We start from the raw sequence: 6,110 nt of genomic DNA, 5'->3' as shown, positions 1-6,110 counted from the left end.
TTCCGCTACAATGGCCAAAAGAGGATGAAGTATTGCAGGGCGTCTGATCTTTTTTTTTTTTTTTTTTAAGTGATTTATTTATTTTGGGGTGGAGGGAGAGAGAGAATTGGGGCCAGACTCCATGCTGAGCATGAAGACTGTTGTGGAACTCGATCATGACCTGAGCTGCAAACAAGAGTCTGACACTTAACTAGCCACCCAGCTGCCCAAAGAGTGTGACTTTTTAATGTTCACAGTGCCCAGTTAGTTTCCTACATATGTTTCATGCTCAGTAAAGTGTATGTCTGCATTCTGCTCTCCTAGAAGCATAGATGGCTTGAAGTCCTCTTCCAAGTTCACTGGCTAGTGATAGAACTGAGTTCTTATGGTTGGGGGACTGAGACATCCACTTCCTGGAGGCCACTCACAATTCCCTGCTACATGGATCCTTCTTCCACCAAGAAGAGTGCTTGTTACTGCCTCTAGACAGTTTTAAAGGGTTCGCCTGATTAGGTCAGGCCCACCCAGGATAATTCTTCTTTAGATGACCTCAAAGACAATGGGGCCTTAATTATTTTCAAACTCTCTTCACTTTTACCGTATTATGTAACCAAATTATAGGATTGACACTCTTCACATGCACAGGTTCTTTCCATACTCAGGGTGGAGATTATACAAGAAATGGTCATTAGGGGTCGTCTTAGAATTTTGCCTACCACTCTGGCTCTTCCCTCTTCCCATAGGTCTATATACTGTCTAGGGGAGCCACTGATCTCACAGAAGAGTGACCAAAGTGGTGGACATCAGGATTGCATGTATGTGACCATTCCAGGAGGTGAGCAGATCTGGTCGGCTTTGTGACCTCAAACAAATCACTTCAAGTATATTTACTTTTCCTGTTGGGAGATAATTTGCCATTGGGTTCTCACATTTCAGCATGTGTTGCAAGTAGAAGCACTAACAGTTTTTTCTGATCTGTCTTTTTGACAGCCTTGAAGATAGTATCACCTGTGGAGCAGAGAACAGGTTTGCTTACTGTTGAGTAAGATAAAGATAGCATCTCCCTCCAAGGTCAAAGTTGCAAAATTGCTTGGGACCCAAAAGAAAACGTGCTCTTTTCTTGAACTTAGGGTTCTACATCTGTGATGCAAACCTACTGTGGATGTAATACCCCAGGGGCCCATCTTTGCTCTCCCATGAAAACTGGGGGAGAGGGGAACCAGCACATCTGGGAGCTTCATGCTGCTTCCTATGTGTCCTAAGTAATAAAGCCCTTTGGCTCTCACCTGGGAGTTTTCTTTCTTCTGCCAGTATCTGCGAAACTGGGACAGCTACCTTGTTAGCTTGCAAGGTGGATAAAGTCTCAGACTTTATTAACATTTACGCACCGTGCTGCTGCCTTTGTGTGAGTGATTTTCCCCGGTGAATGTCCTTAGCACATCACCCTGTGGCCCTTCCAAATCTCTCTTGGGCACCACTTCTTCCTTGGAAGATTTCTTAACTTACCTACTCTCTCCCCTAGGAGAAATCAATCACACTTTCCTCTGCATCACTTTTTAATTTATGTTCATTGACTGAAAAGGTCAAATTAAAATGCAAAATATCTTTCAAAGTGATATTCTTTTGAAGATAGGGAGTTATAGTGTATCTAATTCCATAAAAAGTCTATCATAGGAGTTTCCCCTTAATATTTTATTTTTCCAAATTAGCATGATATTTGAAGAAGAGACATTAACACAGCAATATCAATAAATGTTAATATTGGATCCCCATTGAAGTCACCTAACAGAATTATTAACAAAAGGGGCAGAGAAATTTAATTTACGTGTGACTCCTCCAGGCTGGGGATAGGCCCTGACCTCCAAAGTCCATTCCTGGCATGCTGTGACAAACAAGGCTTTAAAAGATCACTTTAAAGAAAGCAAGAGGGCCACCTGCGTGGTTCAGTAGGTTGAGTGTCCAGTGCTTAACTTGAGCTCAGGTCATGCTCTCAGGGTCCTGAAACCGAGCCCATGTCCAGCTCTGTGCTCAGCATGGAAGCTGAGGTTCATCCTCTCCCTCCCCACTTACCTGCAGCAAGTAGCTCTCTCTCTCTTAAATAAATAAAATCTTAGATAATAAATAACTTTAAAAAGCAAGAAAGAGATTTGTGTTGGGCAGATTGTGAATAGCAGACAGAAACTGTGGCTTGAGATCATTTTCAGGGACCAGATCTTATAAAGATTCGAGAAGAGCCGGCTGCCCGTCCAACAGATGGAAATGAAGATGTCTCGTGTTCACTGAACACGTGCTTCTGACAAGGGGATCCTGACATCGAGGAACCATGGGAAGAGTTTGAATAAACTTGCATCAGGAAATGAGAGCAGAAAGATTTAACATGGTTCATAAATGATGCAAATTTAAATACATAGCTAATTTGAAATTTAAATATTTTATAGAGTATTTGACCCACTTAGCTGCTCATAGTCATTGTGTGTGTATGTGTGTGTGTGTGTGTGCGTGTGTGTGTGTGTGCACGCACACATGTGTGCAACCCTAATTTGGGCTTTCTAATTGGGAACATGGGTCTCTCGGTACATCCCCGTCTATTTTGTATTCAGCCCTGGACCGCGAACCCTCCCAGCACCGCGTTGGTGACCCGCAGCCTCCAGAGCAAACTGAAATCAGGGATCATTGCGCCCTCAGCATCCTGAGTAGCGTCTCACACATGGTGGTTATAAAAATTCATGTTGCAAACTAAAATGTTCACCTGAGGGGTCGGCTTCCTTCTCCAGGAGTCAAGGTGATCTGAACCCCCATTGCCACTGCACCCTTGGGCTTGGACATTGCAAGAGGAGACTGTCACCAGCAGCCCCGCCAACGTCTCGGGCCGGAACAGCCTGCACATTCCAGTGGAAGACTTGGTTCCAGTCTCCCCTCAGAGGCCTAACCAGAAAGCCTTGCTGGTGTTGAATGGCGCCTTTGTGACCGCCCCCTCCCCCTCGCAGTGGGGCCAGGGTCTGTGGGAAGCGGGGAAGCGCTTGCTTTATGGCATGTTTTGCTAATGTGAGAATCAAAGGCTTTCCAGGTGTTAATGGTGGCAGCGGCGCAGAAAGCCCAGAGTGACCTGACTTGGTGCTGGTCTGTGCTGGTGCGATCGCCTCTCTTGGCTCAGCTAACTCTGCGTTTCCTTTCACCTCCGGGTTGGAGTGAACCCGGTGAGCTGAGGTAAAGTTTCCCAGGGATTAGGATGGGAACCTGATCTTCCTGCACCCCAAATCCCAAGGCTGGGAGTCAGCTGGCTGAGGAAGGGGAGGGAGAGGTCTGGGAACTGTTCACTCTATGGAAACCATAGCTCTCTGCCGTTTCCAGAGATGCTAGAGGAGAAAACAAGCTTCAGGGAGGCCCCTGCGTTAAGAACCAGAGCCCATCTTTCTTTCTCCACCTTAATTAATGCTGTTACTTCCTTCTGCCTGCACAGAAGTTGAACATCTTCTTCTGCCTTGTTCATGAAATTCTCAATTTAAAGAGCTCAGCCTGGCTGCCTCTGGTGCCTGGCGGCATGGGGACAGCCCTTCCCAATTATCACCTCCAGAATAAACCTATTCAGCTCTCTGCACAAACAGATTACATCACCAACAATAACCTTGCCATCGCGTGCCATTTATTCCTTTCTGAGCACTTCTGCCTGCCTGGGCTCCCTCTAACTCCACACAGCCCAGGGTGGCAGGCCATGAAGGCGTGACTGTTTCACTGGCTGATCAGGAACATGAAGGCCCACAGAGGTGAAGCAGCTTCCTCTGGTTGACCAAGGTCCTGGCCCTAAGACCCAGAGCCGAAAGAGCACCTGAAGACAACCACTTCCCAGAGGGTCACCCCCAAACTGAGGTTTTTTCCCATGGCTGCAGGGCTGATGTGTGTAGCACAGGGAAAAAAGCAAGGTGCTCAGAGTGAGTTAACGCCACGTTCAGACCCTTGTTCCAGAGTTTACCCCCAATGTGATGTAACATCTCTAGGGTTCAGTACATTTATTTATAAAATGATAATAATGATGCTTTTCTCAAGGGACTTCTGAGCGATATAAACGCTGACATAAAGTAAAATACTTCCGTGTAAGTTACGTTCCCAACAGACATAAATTTCTTCCTCCTTTTCTTTAAGAGATATCCCCCCTTCATCCCTGGGAGCAGATTGCCCGAATGTCAGGACTACACAGAGACCCAAGAAAAAGAAGAGATTAACATCTGAGGGCAAATGTCATGTCAGAATTTCATGGTGGAGATGATTAAAAAATTTGGAATTTTCAGCCCAATCTCCCCACAGCTGGGTGAGTCCCTCTCTGGACACACACCAGCTTCCCTTTGGCTGTCGGTCCTGTTGTTGGCTCTTCTATCTGGACTAGTCCAAGACCTGGACCTCAGACACCAGGCAGCTCACCAGTGGTTGTTTTCAAGCTCTTGAAACAAAACAGTGCCCAACAAGAGAATCCTGGCACATTTCTAATCTTCTGTGTACCCAGAAAGCCAGAACTCTGACTCCCAGAAACTCCCTCTGCACCGAGGGGCCCTCCTGTCCCCCGCACAGCCAGGCTCTGCCTTGGGTAATCATGCTCCCTGGGCTCATATAGTTACAAAGCCACAGTGTTGAAGGCTCCACAAACACATCCAGCTGAGGCTCAGGAAGCCCACTCGCTCCGTGGATGAAAATAACCTGCCTGGGTCAGACATTCAGAATCTGAGACCGGAAACGTGCAGAGAAACGGAGAAACTTCTCTGGAACAAACGTGTTGAGTTTTTTCAGGTCTGTGCTGGTCAGCTGAACTTTAAACATATTTGCACAGACCCCTCTTTCATCTCCACTTTTTTCCACACGTGTTTCTGATTCAGTCACACTTAGCTCATCAGCATGTTTTGTCTAAATAATTTAATACTGAAAAAACCCTTCAGTATCATGAGTCTCTTTAAAAGAAGGAAGAGACACAGGACCAACTACATACTTTGCAAGACCCAGTATCTGTGGGAAGCCCTTTTTCAAAAATTATTAAGAATTTCAAGAGGGTGACAAAAGGTCATAACCAAGCCTAGGGCGATTCTAAGGGCAGGATTTTATGTGATGACAGGGGACACAGGCCAATGAAGCCCCCCGCCCCCAAGAGACATTTCAAAGAGCTCAAATGTAATTATCGTGTGTGTGTGTGTGTGTGTTAAGGATTTTACTTATTTATTTGAGGGAGAGAGAGAGAGCAAGCACCCAAGCAAGGGGAGGGATAGAGGGAGAAAGAGACTCCCTAAGGAGTGGGGACCTGATGTGGGGCTCGATCCTAGGACTCTAAGATCATGGCCTGAGCTGAAGGCAGACGCTTAACTGACAGCCCCCCAAGGGCCCTCTGAAGAGCACAAATGCAATTAAGCTTTGCATTTTTAAGACCTTCAGGACTGGACATTTTCCCCAGATTATTTAAAATAATGCATTTAAAACTGATGAGACAGGGGAGTCTAAATGCAGGAGAGTCAGCAGTCGGAGAAGGCTCTGGTCCATTCATCCACTCATGTCTCACACCATCCAGGGAGGCCCTCCTGGGGACCATGCACACTGCTTGAGGCGGGGAATGCACAGATCTGCAAAAATAGGTATTCGCTTCTTATTTCTCTCTCCCCAGCATGGCTGAGAGTCTTCTCTATAAGAGATACTTTGTATAAGGTCATGCAACTAAATCTGTGGCCTGGCTGAAGAACTTCCAGGGGCAGACAGACAGTAGACAGTCATTATCCAGCATGGCGGCTGCTCCAGTAGAGGCATCCATGGAAGAAAAGTTATCCTTGTCACTCGATTGCATCATGAGGGCTATACGGTTCTATCAGCTGTTCCCATGACCTTCACTGTCCTTCAGCTGTTGATTTCACAGGCTCAGGACTTCCCATACTCAGGCTTCCGCACCTACATGGTGATCCAAAGACAGCACGAACAAGGATGTCCCAGGAGTCCAGTGGAAGGAGGAGGCATCACATCTACTACCATGCACAGCCCTCAGCCCACAGCAGTCAGAACCACAGCCCTCTCGAAGAGACAGAAGCCACCCTTAGCAAAATCTCCACTAGATACATCCCAGTCCTTTATCCCCACAAGTAGGATCTCGTACGTTGCACCTTAAG

This window comes from Mustela putorius, unplaced genomic scaffold (genome assembly GCF_011764305.1).
Source record: "Mustela putorius furo isolate JIRA1106 unplaced genomic scaffold, ASM1176430v1.1 tig00000813_pilon_pilon_pilon, whole genome shotgun sequence".
NCBI classification, from domain to species: domain Eukaryota; kingdom Metazoa; phylum Chordata; class Mammalia; order Carnivora; family Mustelidae; genus Mustela; species Mustela putorius.
The sequence above is the reverse complement of the archived record's forward strand: the minus strand, read 5'-3'. Positions refer to the sequence as shown.